Genomic DNA, 19,987 nt, shown 5'->3' with positions numbered 1-19,987 from the left:
CATGAAATGCACGGCACGCCGCCGGGGCACTCGGGGTCAGGCGCACATTCGCAAGCACTTACCCCGGGACTCTGCAACGGGCCCCACGTCGTCGCTCGCTCACAGTGAGGTCCTGGCGGGTCACGTCTTCTCCAGAAAGGGGTCTTTCTCCAAAGGCAGACGGCAGGATGAGAGGGGAGGGACGCAGATGAGTCCCGATTTCCAGGAACCCCGGCAGCGCGCTGGGGGGAAGTGGGAAAACTCGGGGAGCCGCCTGCGGACGTGCGAAGTGACGCAGAAGAGCCGCCAGGGGCACCCAGTGGGTGCCCCAGCCAGCCCCCTGCCCTGCCCTGGGAGGCACACGCTCCCGGGCCTCGTCTTCCCCTCGCGCCGGCTTCTACACCCTCTGGGCCCGACCCACTCCCCGGGGGCCTCACCACCAGCCCGGGAGGTGGAAACCGCGAGAAAGAGCGACGCCGCCAGTTCCAAGTAAACAGGACTCGGTCTGCAGGAGGCGCAGCAAACCCCGAACTCCCGGGAAAGCGGCCGGCTCTGATGTCACTTCCTGTCGCGGATCGGAAGTGACAAAAAGGAGACTTGGAGGGGCGCTGGTTGCTAGGAGACGAACGAGGGGCGTGGCCGCGCTTGGGAACCTGGAGGCCAAAAAAAAAAATATATATATATATATATATATATATATACATATTCCACAGAGGATTCTGATGATATTCCCGAAAAACCTGTTCACACACTCCTTCACCCCAAGTACACCAGAACTAGAATTCATTACGATTATTCACAGGTAGGTTTAGGAAAATTAATATTTCCTAGAGTGAATGTAAGAGGTTTGTAGCGATAAAATATATTAATATGTACTAGAAAGTTTATCTGTTTAATGTAAATGAATCAATGTTTTTGATGTACAGAATTTTGTCATGCCTATAAATCTAATTTTAGAACACTTTCATCACCCGCAAAAGAACATTCTCTATTAATTTTTAGTATTGCCTATTTTGGACATTCCATAACTCTCGTCTTTAAATGTAGGCTTTGTGACTTTCACTTCATTTTGGGGGGGAGGGAAATTATGCCTGTGTAACATATCAGTATTTCATTTCTTTTATTGACATATTATGGTGTATGACTATTCTACATTTTTGTTTAATCTTTAATTAGCTGATATTTGAGTCGCTTCAACTTCTGAGTCATTATGAATAATGCTAATGTGAATATTTATGTGGAAGGTTTGTGTGACCATATGTTTTAATTTTTCTTGGATAAATAAATATCCAGAAGTGGAACGATGTTTTCAAAGTTCCTACGTAGCTTTGCATTCCTACCAACAATGTATAATCCTAATTTCTTCCCATACTTGTTGGCATGTTATTACGTTTTATATTATAGTCATTCTTGTGGGTTTTATTTGCAAATAAGTGATATTGAGCACTTTTGAGGGTGCTTTTTGTCCATTCACCTATCTTCTGTGGTGAAATATCAGTTCAAGGGGAGTCGGACGGTAGTGCAGCGGGTTAAGCACAGGGGGCGCAAAGCGCAAGGACCCGTGTAAGGATCCCGGTTCGAGCCCCCGGCTCCCCACCTGCAGGGGAGTCACTTCACAGGCAGTGAAGCAGGTCTGCAGGTGTCTGTCTTTCTCTCCTCCTCTATCTTCCCCTCCTCTCTTCAGTTATCTCTGTCCTATCCAACAACGATAAAACAACAAGGACAACAAAAAGGAATAAATAAAAAAGAAATATTAAAAAAGAAATATCAGTTCAAATCCTTCACCAATTTTAAGAGATTTTTTAATATGTATTTATTCCCTTTTGTTGCCCTCGTTTTTTTATTGTTGTAGCTATTATTGATGTTGTTGTTGTTGGATAGGACAGAGAGAAAGACAGACACCTGCAGACCTGCTTCACTGCCTGTGAAGCGACTCCCCTGCAGGTGGGGAGCCGGGGGCTCCAGCTGGTCCTTGTGCTTTGCGCCACCTGCACTTAACCCACTGCTCTACCGACGGACTCCCCTTCACCTATTTTTTAAACTGAGTTACATATCATTTATTGATGAGTTTTCAGAGTTCTTTTTTTATATTCTGGCTATGAGTTCAATTAGCAGATAGTTTTTCCCTGTGTCTTTCACCTTCCTAGTTGAGCCCTCTGAAGTTAAAAAAAATAGAGGGAGCTGGATTTTTGTTATCATTCCTACAACTCCTCCATATTCTTCACAATACAACCAACTGGACTCCTTAAGTTACAAAACTGAAAGTCATTAAGTCATATATAACATGTTTCACTTCTCACCCTTTCACCTCTATTCAAAAATCCCCCTCTACAGCTGATTCCACCTCAAAAATATTCCTTCAAGTTGTCCACTTCCAGGGCATAATTCAAACTGTCATCATCGTTACCTTATCTGGGTTTTAAATGGCATTCTGTATCCATAATTTTATCTTCATACTTTTTCTATGACTTTTTTCTTTTTTTAAAAAATTTATCTTTATTTATTGAATAGAAAAGACAAATGGAGAGGAAAGGGGGAGATAAAGAGAAAGAGACACCTGCAGCCCTGCTTCACCACCAACAAAGAAAGCAGTTCTTCTTCTTCTAGCGTTTGCCCTTCTTCCGTAGCCAGTCAACAGCGTCAGGTTGAGCCTGATGTAAAGTTTCGAGACCTCCTTTGAATCTGGAGAGGTGGCAGTCGTTGACTATGTGGGTCATAGTCTGTCTGGAGCCGCAGGGGCAGTTCGGGTCGTCTCTGGCCCCCCAGCGATGGAACATAGTGGCGCACCGGCCATGGCCTGTTCGATAGCGATTGAGGAGGGCCCAATCATAACGTGCTAGGTCAAAGCCGGGTTGGCGCTTGCAGGGGTCTGTGATGAGGTGTTTGTTCTTGACCTCAGCTGACTGCCAACTCTGTTTCCAAGAGACTGGAACAGAGAAGTTCAGTGTAGGCGTAGGGGACCAGATTGGGTGACAAGATGTCAAGCGTTGAACAGGGTGGGTGAAGATATCCGCGTATATTGGCAGGTCCGGTTGAGCGTAGACGTGGGAAATGAACTTAGATGATGCCACATCCCGACGAATATCTGGCGGGGTGATGTTGCTAAGAACTGGCAGCCATGGAACCGGGGTGGAACGGATGGTTCCAGAAATGATCCTCATGGAGGAATATAATTTGGAATCGACCAAGTGGACATGGGGGCTACGGAACCATACTGGGGCACAGTATTCTGCAGTGGAATAGCATAATGCCAGAGATGATGATCGCAGTGTGGAAGCGCTCGCCCCCCATGAGGAGCTGGCCAGTCTTGCAATGATGTTATTCCTCGCGCCCACCTTTGCTGCAGTTTTTATGAGATGTTCATGAAATGACAGAGTGCGATCGAGAGTAACGCCAAGATAGACTGGCTGGGCTTCGTGCCGGATTCTCGTACCGCCAAGCTGCACATTAAGCTCACGCGAGGCCGAGGCATGGTGTAGATGGAAAACAGATGATACCGTTTTTGCAGTGCTAGGGATTAGTCGCCATTTTTTACAGTAATCAGATATCAGAGACATGTCTTTCGTGAGTGTTTCCTCGAGGATGTCGAACTTGGATGCCTGAGTTGCACAGCAGATGTCATCGGCGTAGATGAACTTCCTTGAAGAAGTTTCTGGGAGGTCATTGATGTAAATATTAAATAGCATAGGAGCCAGAACAGAGCCCTGGGGGAGGCCACTTGAGACAAGTCTCCATCTGCTAGACTTGTCACCCAGATGTACCCGGAATCTTCTGTTTTGGAGAAGAAATGATATAGTGTTGGCCACCCATGGAGGCAGGCATCTTGAGATCTTGACTAGGAGACCACGGTGCCAGACCGTGTCATAGGCTGCTGTGAGATCAACAAAGACAGCACCCATCTTTAAATTCTTCTGGAATCCATTTTCAATGTAAGTTGAGAGGGCCAGAGCTTGTTCTCAGGTAGATCTTCCTGGGCGGAAACCAGCCTGGGCGGGTGATAGGAATTTCTCTGTAAGAGGAGAAATACGTGACAGAAGCAGCCTCTCAAGGAGTTTGTAACACACGGAGAGGAGAGAAATTGGTCTATAGCTGGCGGCCAGTGTTGGGTCTTTCTTTGGTTTCAAAACCGCTACAATCTTCGCACGATGCCGAACTTTGGGCATAGACTCAGATTCCAAGATGTGGGACAGGAAGGAAGCGACCCACTTCTTTGCCGCGGGGCCCAGGTTAAGAATGAGTTCTGTGGTGATGTTATCATAGCCAGCAGCTGTTCCCAGTTTAACCCTCTTCAAAGCGTCTTCCAGTTCAGACAGTGTAAAGGGAGAGATTTTTGGAGATGGACAAGATAACCGGAAGTGGGATGACCACTCGTGGGAAATTTCTCTTTTCCAGACTGGGTTGATCTTAGCACGTCCAACTTGAGTTAGGTGACTGGCCACTGAGTTTGGAGATACGGGAGGATGGGAGACGGGAGGGGCTTGTCTACCGGCACCCAGTCTGTGAAGAAGCTTCCAGGCCTTCCTACTTGAGTGGGTGAAGTTCAGACTTTCCGTGAGTTGTTGCCAGTAGGCTTGGCGTGCTGCATCCAGGGAGGCAATGAGATGGTCGGCCACATCTGGGTCGCCCGACTCATCATACTGCTTTAGTAGTTGCTCGCATTCAGCATCAAGACAAGGCGTATAGTTAGCACGTCTCCCAGGAGGAATGGCTTGGGAAGTTGCTTTGAAGATGGCTTGGCGGAAGCGCCTGTAGGAATCTTCAGAGGGGATAGAGTTAATTGGAATTGCAGGAATAGATTTGTTGGTAAGATCACTGAACAGACGCCAGTTTGCAGTGTTCTGGTGTCTTTCTCTATATCTATCTCTCTCATTAAAAAAATAAAAGAATGGCTGGGTGGAGTCACATCTGGTTGAACGCACACACTACTATATGCAAGACCCCAGGCTTAAGCCCTGGGTCCCTACCTGCAAGGGGGAAGCTTCATGAGTGGTGAAACAAGTCTATTTCCCCTTCCCTCTCAATCTCTCTCTGTCCTATCAGACTAAAAAATAATAAACAAATAATAATTAAATTAAAATAAGATAAAATTGCCCAGATTTGAGTCCAGCTCACACCTCATTAAAGGAAGCTTCAGAGCCATAGTTTCTCTTTCCTTATCTCTCTCTCTCTCTCTCTCTCTCCCACTCTCTCTCTCTCTCTCTTTCCCACTTTCTGTCCCCTCAGAGAACTGCTCAGCTCTGGCTTGTAGTAGTGCAGGGGATTGAACCTGGGACCTGAGAACCTCAGGCATGAGAGTCTATTTGTATAAACACTATGCTATCCCCCCAACTCTATATTTGAAAAGGTTACCCAAAAAATGGAAAGGAGAGGAGAGGAGAGGAAAGAGGAGAGGAGGGGAGGGAAGGTGTTGGAGTCCCATTGCAGTATGGTTGAGGAAGTTGCCAGTTGGTCTGTGGGTGAGGGGTGCAAACACCTCTTATAGGAGATAAGAAACTTACCCATATAACAACTCTAATATCATGTAAGTTGTTATTTTCTCAATAAAGTGAATTTTAAAAGGTTAAAGCTTTAAATGCAGACTGTGTACCACTCCTTGTCTTTTAAAATGTATTTACTTCTTTCCTTTCTTTTTTTTTTATTAGATAGGACAGAGAGATTAAGAGGGATAGAAAGGATGAAAGACAGACAGACAGTCACAAACTCGCTTCACCATTCCTGAAGTGTCCCTCCTGCGGGGGGGGGGGGGAAGGGGAGGGGGTCAAACTTACACACTCAGTCAGGTGCACCACCACCCAGCCCCAAAAATGTATTTATTTTTATTGAATATTGCTACACAAGACTGTAGCTGTCTCAAGGGTACAGCTTCACAGGTTTATCAAAATACACGTTAGCCTTTCTCATCTACCACCAAAAGGTGTCATCTCTGTCCATCACAGGGCACTGGGTACCTTACCCCCAACCCCCAACACCTTCTTCCCCTTTAATTACTAGATGTCTGCAGAAATAGAATAAAGATTTATTTCTGATTTTTTTCTTTAATCTCATTTGTGAATGAGACCCTCCAGTATTTGTATTTTTCCTTCTGGTTTATTTGACTTAGCGTGATCCCCTCCAGATATGTCAGTGTTGTGGGAAAGGTAAATTTTCATCTTTTCTTCCAGCTGTGTGTTACTCTTGTTCACAGTTAAGACACTTTATTATGAGAAAGCAATATAATATAAATGGGTAGGATGTATAAATCCATCCGAGTTTTAGGTGGACCTATATTTCCACATGATTTTGAATCACTTGTTCACATTTATCTCCGTAAAAATGACCTCCAAAAAAAAAAATCTCCAAAGAAAAAAGACTGACTAGTCAAAGAAAAAAACACACTTTAAAAACTGAAATACTTAACAAACATACATATGTTATAATAAAATGGGTAAATTTTTGAATTGTGTAGGAAATCCAATATATCAATATATCCTATAGGTTCATTTTATGAAATTTGACTAATTGCCACTTTGCTGTAATTTCCTTTTTTTAGAAAAGATTTCTTTTTTTGTTGTTGTTTATTTATTTATTTTTATTAACTTTCTTTAGTGGACAGAGACAGCCAAAAATCAAGAGGGAAGGGGGTAGTAGAGAAGGAGAGAGACAGAGAGATGCCTGCAGCCCTGCTTCACCTGCAGGTGGGGACTGGGGGCTCGAACCTGGGTCCTTGTGCACTGTAATATGTGCGCTCAACCAGGTGTTTTACCACCTGGCCTGGTAATTTCCTTTTTTTGCTATTTATTTTACTATTTGATAGGACAGAGAAAAATTGAGAGGGGCAAAAAGAGAACAAGAGAGAGGTACCTGTAGCTTGCTTCATTGCTAATGAAGCTTACAGGTGCGGACCGAGGGCTTGAACCTGGGTCTTTGCACATGGTAATTGTGTACTCTACCAGGTGTGCCACAGTCCAAACCCTTGTAGTAATTTCTAACGCTGCAGTTTCATCCAACACCCAGTCCCAACCAACCTCCATTGCCTGCCTCTATAATAGAATTGTGAAACTGAAATTAACCACTTTTCCAGTCTCCTTTTTGTGAATGAATGGTCATGAGGGGGCAAGGGGTTGGGCAGTGGGTTAAGCTACATGGTGTGAAGCACAAGGACAAGCAAAAGGAACCCAGTTTGAGGCCCTGGCTCCCCACCTGCAGGGGAGTCACTTCATAGGCAGTGAAGCAGGTCTTCATCTTTCTCTCCCCCTCTGTCTTCCCCTCCTCTCTCGATTTCTCTCTGTCCTATCCAACAACAACAAATGGCTCCCCACCTGCAGGGGAGTCACTTCATAGGCAGTGAAGCAGGTCTTCATCTTTCTCTCCCCCTCTGTCTTCCCCTCCTCTCTCGATTTCTCTCTGTCCTATCCAACAACAACAAAAGCAATGGCAACAATAGCAACAACAAAGGCAACAAAATGGAGAAAATGACCATCAGGAGCTGTGGATACTTAGTGCAGGCACTGAGCCCCAGCAATAACCCTGGAGGCAAAAAAAAAAATTGTCATGTGATACTTTACCTAACGAGATAAATGGAGAAATCTACAGGCACCACCTTATTCTCTTTGACCTTGTTCAACCCTTTATCACAGCTGCGATGTCCAGAGCTGCAGTAGACATAATGTGACCACAATTCAACAGGCCTGAGTGAGAGATAGTTGCAGAAATAATTTCCCAAGTAGTCACTTCTCTGGATCTATATAAATATCCCCAATCTCTGGATATTTTATTATATGAGAAAAATGAATCTTTTGTTTGATCCACCGCTGACTGAATTTTTCTGAACCAAAGAGCTTCCTTAGCTGATGAAGTGATGCAAAAAGTTCACTAATTTATCCTGGAATTTAATGTCACTTAATTCTAGGGGACATCACTGTTCAGAGTTTGCAATTATCCTGAATGTGACTTTTATATCATAATTTGACCTTTACAGATCTCCCATTTGTAGCAGGTGGGTATGCCCAGGTGGCTTGAAAAGTAAAACCAAACCTGTGGCCTTTAGTCCATGTGTTTCTAGAAGTTGAATGCAGTTTGCTTGCAGGAATGAGAATTCTCCTGAAATTGATTCCGTTTGGCACTACATTGCATATCATAAGTCAATATGATGATGATTTGTGAACTAGTGATAAGGGTAATAGATCAAAGACTCTGATAGCTATGATGGTGGTTCTCTGTTCTGTTTTTAATGAAATACAGAAAGATTAACACTTTTCTTTTAAAAAGTATATATATATATATGTATGTATATATGTATATATATATATGTATGTATTATGGACAAGGGCCATGTAATAACGGTATTATGGGTTAAGCCAATACTTAACCAGTTAGTATTAGAATGTCTGTACTATTCACTCTATAAAAAAAGGTATTTTGGGGTTGGATCTGATTTAACCAACTTGCTTCAATGACCTATGTTTCTGAGAAATTACTTCAAGAGGTAAGGTTATAATGCACTTGCTGGGAGAACACAGGTTGCCATGTGTATGGACCTAAGTTCATGATCCTGATCTTCACCTTAAGGGGGGGAACTTCATAAGCAATAGAGCAATGGTGCAGGTGTCTCTCTCTCTCTCTTTCTCCCCATTTTTCTATCTCTATAAGAAAAAGAGGAGGAGGAGAAGGAAAACGACCACCAGGAAAAGTGGAGTCATGATGCAGGCACAGGACTGCAGTGATAACCCTGGTGAGGGGGACAGAGAATTTACTTTAAAATTTAGTGATTTAAAATAAAAAGGGCTTGTGACTGAGGTCACTCAGCAGGTAGAGAAGGTTAAGAAGTAAATCTTAAATGCTGTCATCACAAGAGGGGAAACAGTAATTAGGGGCCAGGTTGCGGTGCACCCAGTACAGCACACTCATTACTGTCTGCGAGGACCTGTGTTCAAGCCCCTGTTCCTCATCTGGATTGGAGGGAAGCTTCATGAAAAATGGAGCAGTGCTGCAGGTCTCTCCTCTCTCTCTCTCTATATATATATATGTATACACATATATACATGTGTATGTATGTATGTATATGTATATGAAATGAAAAAACAATAGATGAAGTCATGGAAGTGTTAGTAAACATTGAACTTACACAATGACATAAGTTAATTTTATCTCGATAAAACTGGAAAAACATTTGTGAATGCAATTTGCATTTTAAATGCATATATTTCATCATTTTGTTTTATGTGTCTTATATTTAGACACTTAAAGATCTTTTCTACCATATCCTTTCCTATTCTTTATTTCGGTCATTTATTTGTGGACTTCCTGGAAGAGCATTTGTCTTCCAAATTAAGACTTTTGTGGGGCCTGGTGGTGGTGCATCTGGTTGAGTGCACATGCTACAATGCACAAGGACCCGGGTTCAAGCCCTCAACTCCCCACCTGCAGTGGAAATGCTCCACAAGTGGAAAAAAAAGGGTTGTAGATGTTTCTCTTCTCTCTCCCTTTCTATCTCCCCACTCTCCTCTTGATTTCTGTCTGTCTCTACCCAACATAAATAAATAAAATTTAAAATTAAGGCTATTTTAAATACTGTTAAACACAGCACTTATAGGAGCCCCATGGCATTCTTCAAGGAAAATGAACAACTGGTCCAAAAACTTGTATAGAACCACAAAAGAACCTCAAACTGCCAAAGCAACCTGGAGAGAAAAAGGGGATGTAATTGGAGGTATCATGCTTCCCAACTTCAGTGTATACTACAAAGCACAGAGATTTAAACATCATGGTGCTGCAATAAATATGGACACTTGGGTCAGTGGAACAGAACCAAAGACCTAGATATGAGCCCACACATAGATAGCCACCTAATATGTGACAGAGAGGCCAAACCCACTCAGTGGGGGGAAAGATTCCCTCATGGACATCCACATGTAGAAAAGTGAAATGAGGCCTGCACCAAATCAGATCAGATGACTCAAAGACCAGAAACTCTAAAATCCCAATCTTTGCCTGACCTTGATTGGAAGGTGAAGGAACAGTTTTGAGTGGGATGAGTCAGGAAGAAAGGGGTAAATAAGAGACAGCCTCACTTGTAGGTGGAACTTGGGGCTGGGGAGACACAGAAAGCGAAAACACAGGGTGAAGCTTGGACTGGAGGTGACTCTGGGGAAGGAGTGAAAGACAGGGAGGGGGGAGGGAGTTGGGGTCCTATGTTGGGAGTGAAGAGTGTTTCCCAGAAATCCATCACTAGGACCTGGGAAATTGTGCCCATGTGTAGACGACCACTAACTTACTGTTGTAAGTTTCCTGTTGTAATGTTTACTATTATAAACCATTAACTTCCCAGTAAAAATGGAAACACATATATGTATGCATGCATATATACATATGTGTTTGTTTTATGTACATATAATAAATGACTTAAAGAAAAAAAGAATTGCTTTTTGTTAGGTTTCGATCATCTTGCCTATCCTAAAATTTACACTGAGAGAAATCAAAAACTTTTAATTTATTTATTTACTTAGGGAAATGTTGCTTTACAACACAGTTGTTGCCTCAAGGGTAGAATTTTATATCTGTCCCCAAATGTGTGACAGCACACCTCAGCCACCATCAAAACTCCATCTCCTCCTACCATAGACCACAGTGTCCCCACCCTCCATTAACCCCTTGAGTGTCATCAGATGTGTCAGTATAGAACAAGGGTTTACTAAGGTTTCCTCTTGTTCTTTTCCTTTCTTGAAATCAATACTTTCAGTTTAAGCATGAGGAGATGTCATTTCCTAGGGGGACCTCGGAGGATCTTTTATCAAAATATTACATGTGTCATATAATCCTGCCTCTGCATGTCCTCCTTTTCATATGGGTTATTCATTAAGCATAAGAAAGACATCTAATGTTTAAGAGTCAGCCCTCTCATAAAGATCAAACTGGCAGGTCTCCCCTCCTCTCCACAGTATGCCCCACTGACTGCACACAAAGCAATCACAACTCACCAGTCAGCCCTTTCCCTGGTGATAGCATCAGCAATTTTGCTCAGGGCTTCTTTTTGATGAACAATAGGAGAAATAATGGCCTAATTCACTAAAAAAGAAATCCCCATTGCTTTCTCAAAACAACCCAATATTAACCCAAGTCCTTCCTAATTGAACTGAGACCATGTATTTTAAAACTACCATGATTTTTTTTTCACACTGTCAAAGTGAAAGATTTACTAAAATATTTTAAACTGAGGAATTACTGTGGGCTCAGAGGAGAACAAATTCAGTTGGTTGGATTTTCAGTGTTTTAAATATATTTCTAAATTCTGTATGTATCCCAGGGGAGTCACTTTGCCTTTCAGCACTGGTCTTAAGACAATCTGACTTGTCTTCAAGCTTTTAAACGTAGCAGAAGGGGAGATGGTTGAGATATCCTGTTACTTCAGGGAATGGCACAGTCATGCTGCTTTCAACACCATGAACAATGAATTCTTTTTTTTTTCTTTTTGAACAATGCTTATCTCATCCCTTGTAAAGCTTTACTGAACTTCACTCTCAAAGTTAGAAATAATAACCTCTCTCTACATCTCTACATTAGATGACATAGGGTAAAAAAAAGGTGTTTTTACGTTTTTGTCATATTTAAGGTTTTCAAAGGCACAGTAGATTCAACAGAAAACCTCTGACTCTTGGTGCTGGGCAGAAAATGAAAAGAGCTTTATGAACAATGTTCCACTAGAGGGCAGCACTTCCCAATGGAGATCATTGCGGGTGTTGACAGGCTACATTAAGATTCTGTAGTATACATAATCTTAGAGATAGAATGTTAAGTGAAAAAAGAAAAGAGAATTCAGATCCTCTGTAGAAACTACTTGTGTTCTTGTGTTTGTGGACAAGTACCCCATAGTAGTTAAGAACTAAAATTCATCCATCTCTTCATGTGTCCCTGGATAAATTGATCAGAAAACTCAAGTCTCAATTTCATCTGTAAAATGGATACAACTATAGATACTCTGTGGGATTATTGTATTAAGTGGGATTTTTTATGTAAAATGCCCAGCATGATCCTAAGCATAGAACATTGCTCAGAAAAAGAAAAAAATATATATATAGCCAGATGGTGAGAAAAAGTAATAAAAAGAATGGGGAAATTAAAACTAATTCTTAAGGTCTGGCTGGACTTGTGGCTCTGCCTGTGGACTCAGAGACAGACAGACAAAGATTTCAGGTTCAAATTCTGGACTTCCCAGAAGTTTGGGATTCATTTGGGGAAAAAAAAAAACTAATTCTTAGACTGAGTTGATTATAAATTATTTGAATTATTTTACCTCTTGAAATTTAAATTTCAGAAAAAATTGTAGTAGAACATAAATTTTAATTATTTTAAATAGAATTATTCTCTTCAATAATCTCTGGTTTTCTAACATCCTATCTTCAGCACTTTAAATTTCAGATAGAAAATTTTCATGTAGATAGGTGTTATGTTTGTCATTTTAATGTTTAGAATGTTATTATCACATTTTTGCTATTTATTTTCAATTCCTAACTGAATAATCTCAACATCCAAAGGGAAAATGAAATATGTAATTTATTTGAATTTTAATGACTTTAGAATTATTGCTCATGAATCATGTAGCCCAAAGAATGATACAATATTTTTTCCTCTTAGAACTCTGTGTAAAAAAAATTAATCTGATGAAAAATATTTAATAGATTGTCACAGATGCCAATTATTTGTCACAAAGTGATTCTATAAATATGAGTTCCAGTAATCATTTACAAGTTCCTTTACAGAGTAACTATACAATCACAGAGCCAAACAGGGCAGAGTAGCTCAAGACTAAAATCTTCCATCACTGACAATGAAAGGTCACTCAGAAATAAAAATTTAATGCCTCTGAAATTATAGTTTGAGCCAAACTGAAAAGGCTGAATTCATTCAACTTTGATATATATATATATTGTTCGGTCTGCTCTTAGCCTTTTCAGAGTAGCTGACTCACCACACATCATGTGAAAAAGATAAAAACCATCCCAGGCAATAACTGGCATCTCAGACATTTGCCTCCATTATAATCAACATGTCTACTGGTCATCACCAGTGTCACCAAGGTGGCCATTGTCTCTACCATCACAACACTTCTGCCACCACCACTGCTTTCTCTGTTTTTATAAATTAAACAGTCTTTTTATCTTCCCTACTTATTTTAGGTCACTTGACCAGTTAGTATAGAGGGAAGAAATTGGTTAAGAATTTCCTGTTATCTGACCTCAGGATTAAGTGACAGTATGTTTTCATAAACTAAGAATGGCAGATCTCTACCTCCACATTGAAATCAGAGTAGACTCTTGATGACCACTGGGCTGTTGGAAAAGTCATGACGTATTTCCCTATGTTTTTCTATGCAAAAATGTGTCACAACTTTTCCAGCAGCCCAGTAGCATCATACCAGGACATGAAGTGCTGATCTTCTACCCATGTGCCTATCACAGCTATGCTCCGATGGATCCCAAGGCAAGTTCTCATCACCAGGGAGCACTCCTGAAGACAGGACCTCCTCCATAGCTCTCAGGAAAGTCATTATCAATGTGTATAAGGCATGAAAGCAGCTTCAACTTAATTACCTGGTGGTACTGACCTACAGGAACCTGGACCTCCAGGGCACCAATGATCTATTTATTTTATTTATAAAAAAGAAACACTGACAAAACCATAGGATAAGAGGTGTACAACTCCACACAGTTCCCCCCACCAGAACTACACATCCCATCCCCTCCCTTGATAGCTTTCCTATTCTTTATCCCTCTGGGAGCATGGACCCGAGGTTATTGGCACCAACGATCTTGACCAGTTCAGCAATAATAGCAGTGCTGTGAGCTACAGAATTCAGCTTAACATTCTGGATCCAAAATTATTGTATACAGGGCCTCTGAAATTCAGCTGGTAATAAGAACCACCTGAAGGTTACTCTTTTGTTTGTTTCTATAAAGAAAATTATAGAATGGGGTCCAAGCAGGTGATGTGTATACCAATGTGTTAGCTTCTCATCTCTCTCTAAAAATATTAAATGTTATAGTTTTGGGGAGGCCACATAGTAAAAATACACTGTACAATATCCTGGGTTCTTTCCCCAGAATTATATAAGAAAATAAAACAGAATGTAGATGTTAGGAATTATATAATTTGAAAACTCTCCTAGATGATTCTTATGAATTTCTATGTTGGAGAACCACAGGACATAGACAATAGTTTCATTTTAAAAAAAAAAAACTATATATTTGATAGAAAATGGAGAGGTAAGTGGGAGGTGGAAAGGGAGAGAGAAAAAGAGACAAATTTTTTCTTCACCACTCATGAAGCTTCTCTTCTGAAGGTAGGAACTGGGGGCTTGAACCTTGGTGCTTGTGCATTGTAGCATGTGCACTCAGACAAGTACACCACCTCCCAGCCCCCTACAATAGTCATATATTCATAATCATAGCAGTCAGACCCAGGAAATGATTCTTTAGAGTCTGAGGTGATATCCTTGACTTTTTCTTACCTAACTGTCCCCACAAAGCAGAAAACTTAATGTACAGTAAATGATGGTGGGAGGTCACCATGCCCCAGAAAATTGATGTCTAAGAACTCTCTAGTCACCCAACCCCAGCTTTTAGCTGACCAATGAGTTCTTATTACAATTCCAGAGCTGGGAGTCGGGCTGTAGCGCAGCGGATTAAGCGCAGGTGGCGCAAAGCACAAGGACCGGCATAAGGATCCCGGTTCGAACCCCGGCTCCCCACCTGCAGGGGAGTCGCTTCACAGGCAGTGAAGCAGGTCTGCAGGTGTCTATCTTTCTCTCCTCCTCTCTGTCTTCCCCTCCTCTCTCCATTTCTCTCTGTCCTATCCAACAACGACAACAACAATAATAACTACAACAATAAAACAACAAGGGCAACAAAAGTGAATAAATAAATAAAATTAAAAAAAAAGAAAAGAATTCCAGAGCTATACAAACTGGCCCAGGGGTCAAGGGTTTCAAAGGTCTCTAATCTTGTAGAATGATCTGCTACGTTTCCAAGCCTAAAAGACATTCATTCATGAACCACTCTAAGTTATTCTATTTAAAATCTTAATATACTTATCAAAGATTTCAGGAGTTAAGAATAAGCCAAAGTGATGTAAAGGTCTGATAGATCCTTTCCCGATCCTAACTGTATATGTGTATAGTCAGCAATAGACCACTTCAGACCGCCTTTTCTCATATAAAAGAACATCACACTGCTTTGATTATCCTCAAAGAGTGCACATATCCCTCTCTATTACTGTTATCACTCTTGAACATCCATCTGTGAAACCATCTCTCTCAGTGGAAGGGCCAGTCATAAAAGCCCAGACTCTAGTTGTCTCTTTATATTTTTTTAGAAGAATACTCAAAAGATCTAAAAAAGGAAAAAAAAAAAAAAAAGAAAGAAAGAAAATTCACTTGTAATACTATCCCATTCTCTGTAGATCATTAAGTGAATACTTAATAAAGTATAAAATACCCTGCACTACTAGGGAAAGACAAGCTAGGCATATAGATCGACCTGCCAACACCTATGTCCAGTGGAGAAGCAATTACCAGACCTTCTACCTTCTGCACCTGTAATGATCTTCGATCCATACTCCCAGAGGAATAAAGAATAGGAAAGCTTCCAATGGAGGGGATGGGATGTAGAACTCTGGAGGTGGGAATTGAGTGGAATTGTACCCCTCTTATCCTATGGTCTTGTTGATCATTATTAAATCAATAAAAGATTAAAATATAAAGCATAAAATGGGGGTTCAGAGTTCTTCAGTTCTACAGCTGATGAGCTAGGTCTCCTACAGTTAAAAGCTGTCTAGTTATCATGGCTTTTTTAGAAACAACTCACAGTGGCCTCTACACTTTACCTTCCACAACGTGGAAGCCTTTGTTTTCTTTAGGCCTGCATGTTAAAGAACCTGCCAGTAGGTATAAAGGCACAAGACAATGTGGAAGCTTCTGACTTACCTCCCCATGCCAACAACCCACCTATGCTGAAAACCAGACAATCTTTGCTAGGAACACCTCCTGACAACAGAAGAAGTCTGCCCTATTACCTGTATTCCAGCAGCCTCTTGCATGTGCTATCACCTAAATGTCACCGTTCTCTTCTATCCACCATGATCCTGTTCTCCTATTCATACCCCAAAGTCACATCCCTATGAACAAAGATTGAGAAGCAATAGCCAGCTACCAAGGGCATCACATTGTGGCCAGTACTTGGTTCACTAGGAAGGGCATGACTGGAAGAACACTCATGGAATTCTGACTCACCTTGGAAACAGAATACAACAGACCAAGGCAAGGCAAATGAGCCAAGGAAATGAAAATGAACACATCCTACCACATTCCCTTCCAATGAATCAGACTCGCCTGTGCATTTCCACATAGTGGACAAAAGAAATTACACAACTGACAGCATAATATCTCTAGGGTTACCCACAATGCTCTTTCACATATCTGCTCATGACACGTATTAGATCTTCTGTGCTTTATTTAAATCCTCAGTCAATGACATTGCTCTCCACTACCTCCTACAAATACATTCCTTTATCTGTCAGGGCAAAGGGACTTAATAGGCTGAACTGTCCCCTCTCTTCCCTCCTAATTTTTTCCAATATGGGATAGAAAATTGAGAATGAAGAACCGGAGGGCTGGGTGGTGGTTCAGTGGGTTATGTGCACATGGTGCAAAGCACAAGGACCGGTGTAAGGATCCCAGTTTGAACATCCTGGCTTCCCACCTGCAGGGTGGTCGCTTCACAAGAGGTGAAGCAGGTCTGCAGGTGTCTTATCCTTCTCTCTCCCTCTCTGTCTTCTCTTCCTCCCTCGATTTCTCTCTGTCCTATCCAACAACAACGATAAACAAGGGCAACAAAAGGGGAAAAATAGCCTCCAGGAAGAGTGGATTCATAGTGTAGGCACCCAGTTCCAGCAATAACCCTGGAGGCAAAAAAAAAGAGAGAGAGGGAATGAAAAAACCATAATGTTCTCCTGAATGTGTAAGACTCTTCCTGTCCTGTGTTACATTGTAAATTCTGAGTACCTTTGTATGAAGACTGACTATGAATTCCAGGAAAGACCCAAAGCACAAAGGAAGCTAATTTCCTCATATACCGGAAGGTTACGTCACTCTTCTGTCAGCACTAAATATCCATCTTTGTTCTTTTACTAATGCAGATCCAGTGTGCAGGTAAGGACTTGGCAGAGTGACTGGAATATCTTTGTGGGTGAAAGTGATTTATTAAGAAGATGTGAAGGGAAAGATAATAAATGTTCTTTAAATTACTGGTGAGACTGCCCATCAGATTGGGCGGGGGCTGGTCTAGGCCTTGGGTACTCGGTGTCGGCACGCTTCACGCCAGAGGTCCCAACTGAAGGTGCTGAGTGGCTGCTTCAGTGATGAGATCCCCGATGACCAGATGGCACACAGCTCCTTTTTCCTTGATGAGTACTTCACCTATTCTTCCCCGTGCCTCAGCTATGGGGCTGGATGTCAGAACAGCATGAATCACGGGAAAGAGGGGATCCCTCAGGAAGCTAAGAGCCACTGCAGCTATTCCCACCAGTAGGACAACTGAATTTTCACCTGCAAGGCCTGCTATGAGAGTGGCAAGGAAGTCAGCGTAGTACCCAAGACATCAGTTTCCACCGACTCTCCCTTGATGGGTCTCGCAAAATATGCCTGGTCTGGGTACGGGGTGGTTTATTGGAGCTGGCAGTACTGGTTTGGGAACCAGGATCCTGTGGATACTGGGGTGCCAACGGAGATCCTGCACGTCTGGCTGGGAACCAACGGCTTCCTGAAGGACAGCAATGCTGCCCAGTGCCTCCTGGATGGGGTGAACTTCATGGCTCAGTCGGTGTCTGAGCTTAGTCTCGAACCCACCAAAGCCGTGACCTCCTGGTTGACAGAGCAGATTGCCCCTGCCTACTGGAGACCCAATTCTCAGATCCTGAGCTGCAACACGTGTGCTACATACATCCTTTAAAGACAATGACACCAAGTACCACCGCCGAACCTGAGGGGAGGGCTTCTGTTATGGCTGTTCATCCAAGACCCAAGGTGCCTGAGCGGAGTTGGGTCCCGCACGTGCATGTGTGCGACAACTGCTATGAAGCCAGGAGCGTCCAGTTAGATGTTGCCGAGACACAGGCAGAAGAGGAAGGTGGACGCTGATTGCTCCAAGGTGGGCGAGGCTGTGCAGAACACGCTGGGAGCCGTGGTGACAGTCATCGACATACCACTAGGTCTGGTAAAAGACGCAGCCAGGCCAGCATACTGGGTGCCGAACCACGAGATCCTGCACTGCCATGACTGTCGCCAGGAATTCATCATCAAGCTCTCAAAGCACCACTGCCGGGCCTGAGGACAGGGCTTCTGTGACAAGTGCTCCCATGGCCCATGACTCGAGGCTGGGACCACCCCATCCGAGTCTGCTTTAACTGCAGTAAAAAGCCCGGTGACCTTTAACAAATAAATAAATAAATAAATAAACAAATAAATTACTGGTGAGAAAGCTTTTGGGGGGGAGGTTATTATCAATATAATTTTAAATGGGCTAGTTTGGATGGTTTCTGTTTTTTTTTTTTTGTTTGTTTTTTTTATTTAGAGGACGACCCTGGAATTCAGCCTCAAATCCTGAAACAGAAGGTAATCTTACAGGAAGCTTTCAAAGGCTTCAGAGCTTCATGCCTGGGTTTAATTATCTCTCTACAGTTGTGAACTTTGGCAGAGTTACAAAAGTGCTACTGACCTGCCAGCAAGCTGGCCATTCCTGTAGAGGTTGATAAATCATTCTCCATTTGGCCAGAATTCTCATCACACTTTATAGTCATCGATCTGTTGAAAGCAAATTAATAACGCAAGTAGGAAGGTGAGGCATGTGATCTGGGTTATTTGCCAAGTGGGTCACTGCTACAGCAGGCTTTCGGCGGCAGCGCTCAGCACTGGGCATGCTCTTGGTATTTAAATAAACAGTTAATGCAGTAGCTGGGCACGAAGCAACTCTTTGGGGTCAACTCCCATGCTGGATCATCACAGTTTGGTCACCTTCTTCTAGACTTTCTCATGAAGTTCTTATTAGGATGATGTCATTTCAATCTAATTCACTCAGTAAGATTTCCACGGGACACATCTCACATTCTACAGCTAAGTCTTGTAGTTTTCTGCTTGTTGAGGGCTTGGTGGAGATGAGATGATTTTCATGCAGGATTTTAAAACTTCTGGACTGATTAGCAAAAAGGTGTGCTCAGGCTGACAGTGCCCACACGAACCAGAATAAAAAGGAGAAATAACCAGAAAACCAGACTCACGGGATGGAAAATTAGGCGGCATCTGTTCAACTTGGCACAACTCCTTTAAATAACTTCACACCACCTCATAGCTGGCACTGAGCACAGCCAAAGAGGCTTGCTAATTGAACAAGCCAGAATTTTCCAATCAGTCTGGATACACTACCTTTTATTTCTACAGGCCCATTTATTTTCCAGGTAGACCTTGGCCCTGCTTGAACTTGGCTGTGATTTTTTATTTCTGGTTATGACTTTGGATTTTCTCAAGAGGTGTCCTGAATCTCTGATCTGCTGATGTAGCCACAAACTACCTGGTTCCACAGCCTTTGAACTTGACTGTGTTTTCAGGCCCCATCTCCCCAAACCACCTAATTTTGGAGACTCTGATAACATGCTTGTCTGCGGAAGGTTTCCTACCATGTTCTTGTGGGACTGATAGTTTCCTCTTTAGCTCCCACTGTAGCCTTCTTGCAAAATGTATTGAATTATCAATTTACATATATGGTCATTTTCTCTGCTCAACTTTTTAATTTTTATTTTGCTTTTTATTCGGTTCGAGGGATCTAACCCAGGGTGACTGGAGAGACAGTGAGGACAGTCAGTTTGGAAGCAATTTCTATCCCCTGAACTCCCCACATAGACTTTAACCCTTGGCAATTTGAGAGCACTGCCCTAAATCCTACAGGGAAAAAAAATGAAGTCAATAAAATATGAAAAGGTGTTCAAT

The 19,987-nt window shown here is 42.3% G+C and overlaps 1 protein-coding gene and 1 pseudogene across 2 annotated transcripts in view; one reads left to right on the top strand and one right to left on the bottom strand.

Moving 5' to 3' along the window:
• The window catches only part of PIK3R4 (phosphoinositide-3-kinase regulatory subunit 4), a 47,521-nt gene extending 47,011 nt beyond the window's left edge, over positions 1-510 (bottom strand). The window contains exon 1 of one of the 2 annotated variants that reach the window (XR_009547104.1): positions 104-510. The gene's annotated coding sequence lies outside the window, so the exon portion shown is untranslated. The remainder of the gene's footprint in view (positions 1-103) is intronic. The other variant, XM_007529831.3, reaches the window with a different exon arrangement.
• Positions 511-597: 87 nt separating this feature from the next.
• LOC103119535 (zinc finger FYVE domain-containing protein 1-like) lies at positions 598-18,439 on the top strand (annotated as a pseudogene).
• The last annotated feature ends 1,548 nt before the right edge of the window (positions 18,440-19,987 follow it).

The sequence above is a fragment of the Erinaceus europaeus genome, chromosome 21 (genome assembly GCF_950295315.1).
Source record: "Erinaceus europaeus chromosome 21, mEriEur2.1, whole genome shotgun sequence".
In the NCBI taxonomy this organism is placed as follows: Eukaryota; Metazoa; Chordata; class Mammalia; order Eulipotyphla; family Erinaceidae; genus Erinaceus; species Erinaceus europaeus.
The sequence above is the reverse complement of the archived record's forward strand: the minus strand, read 5'-3'. Positions and strand labels throughout refer to the sequence as shown.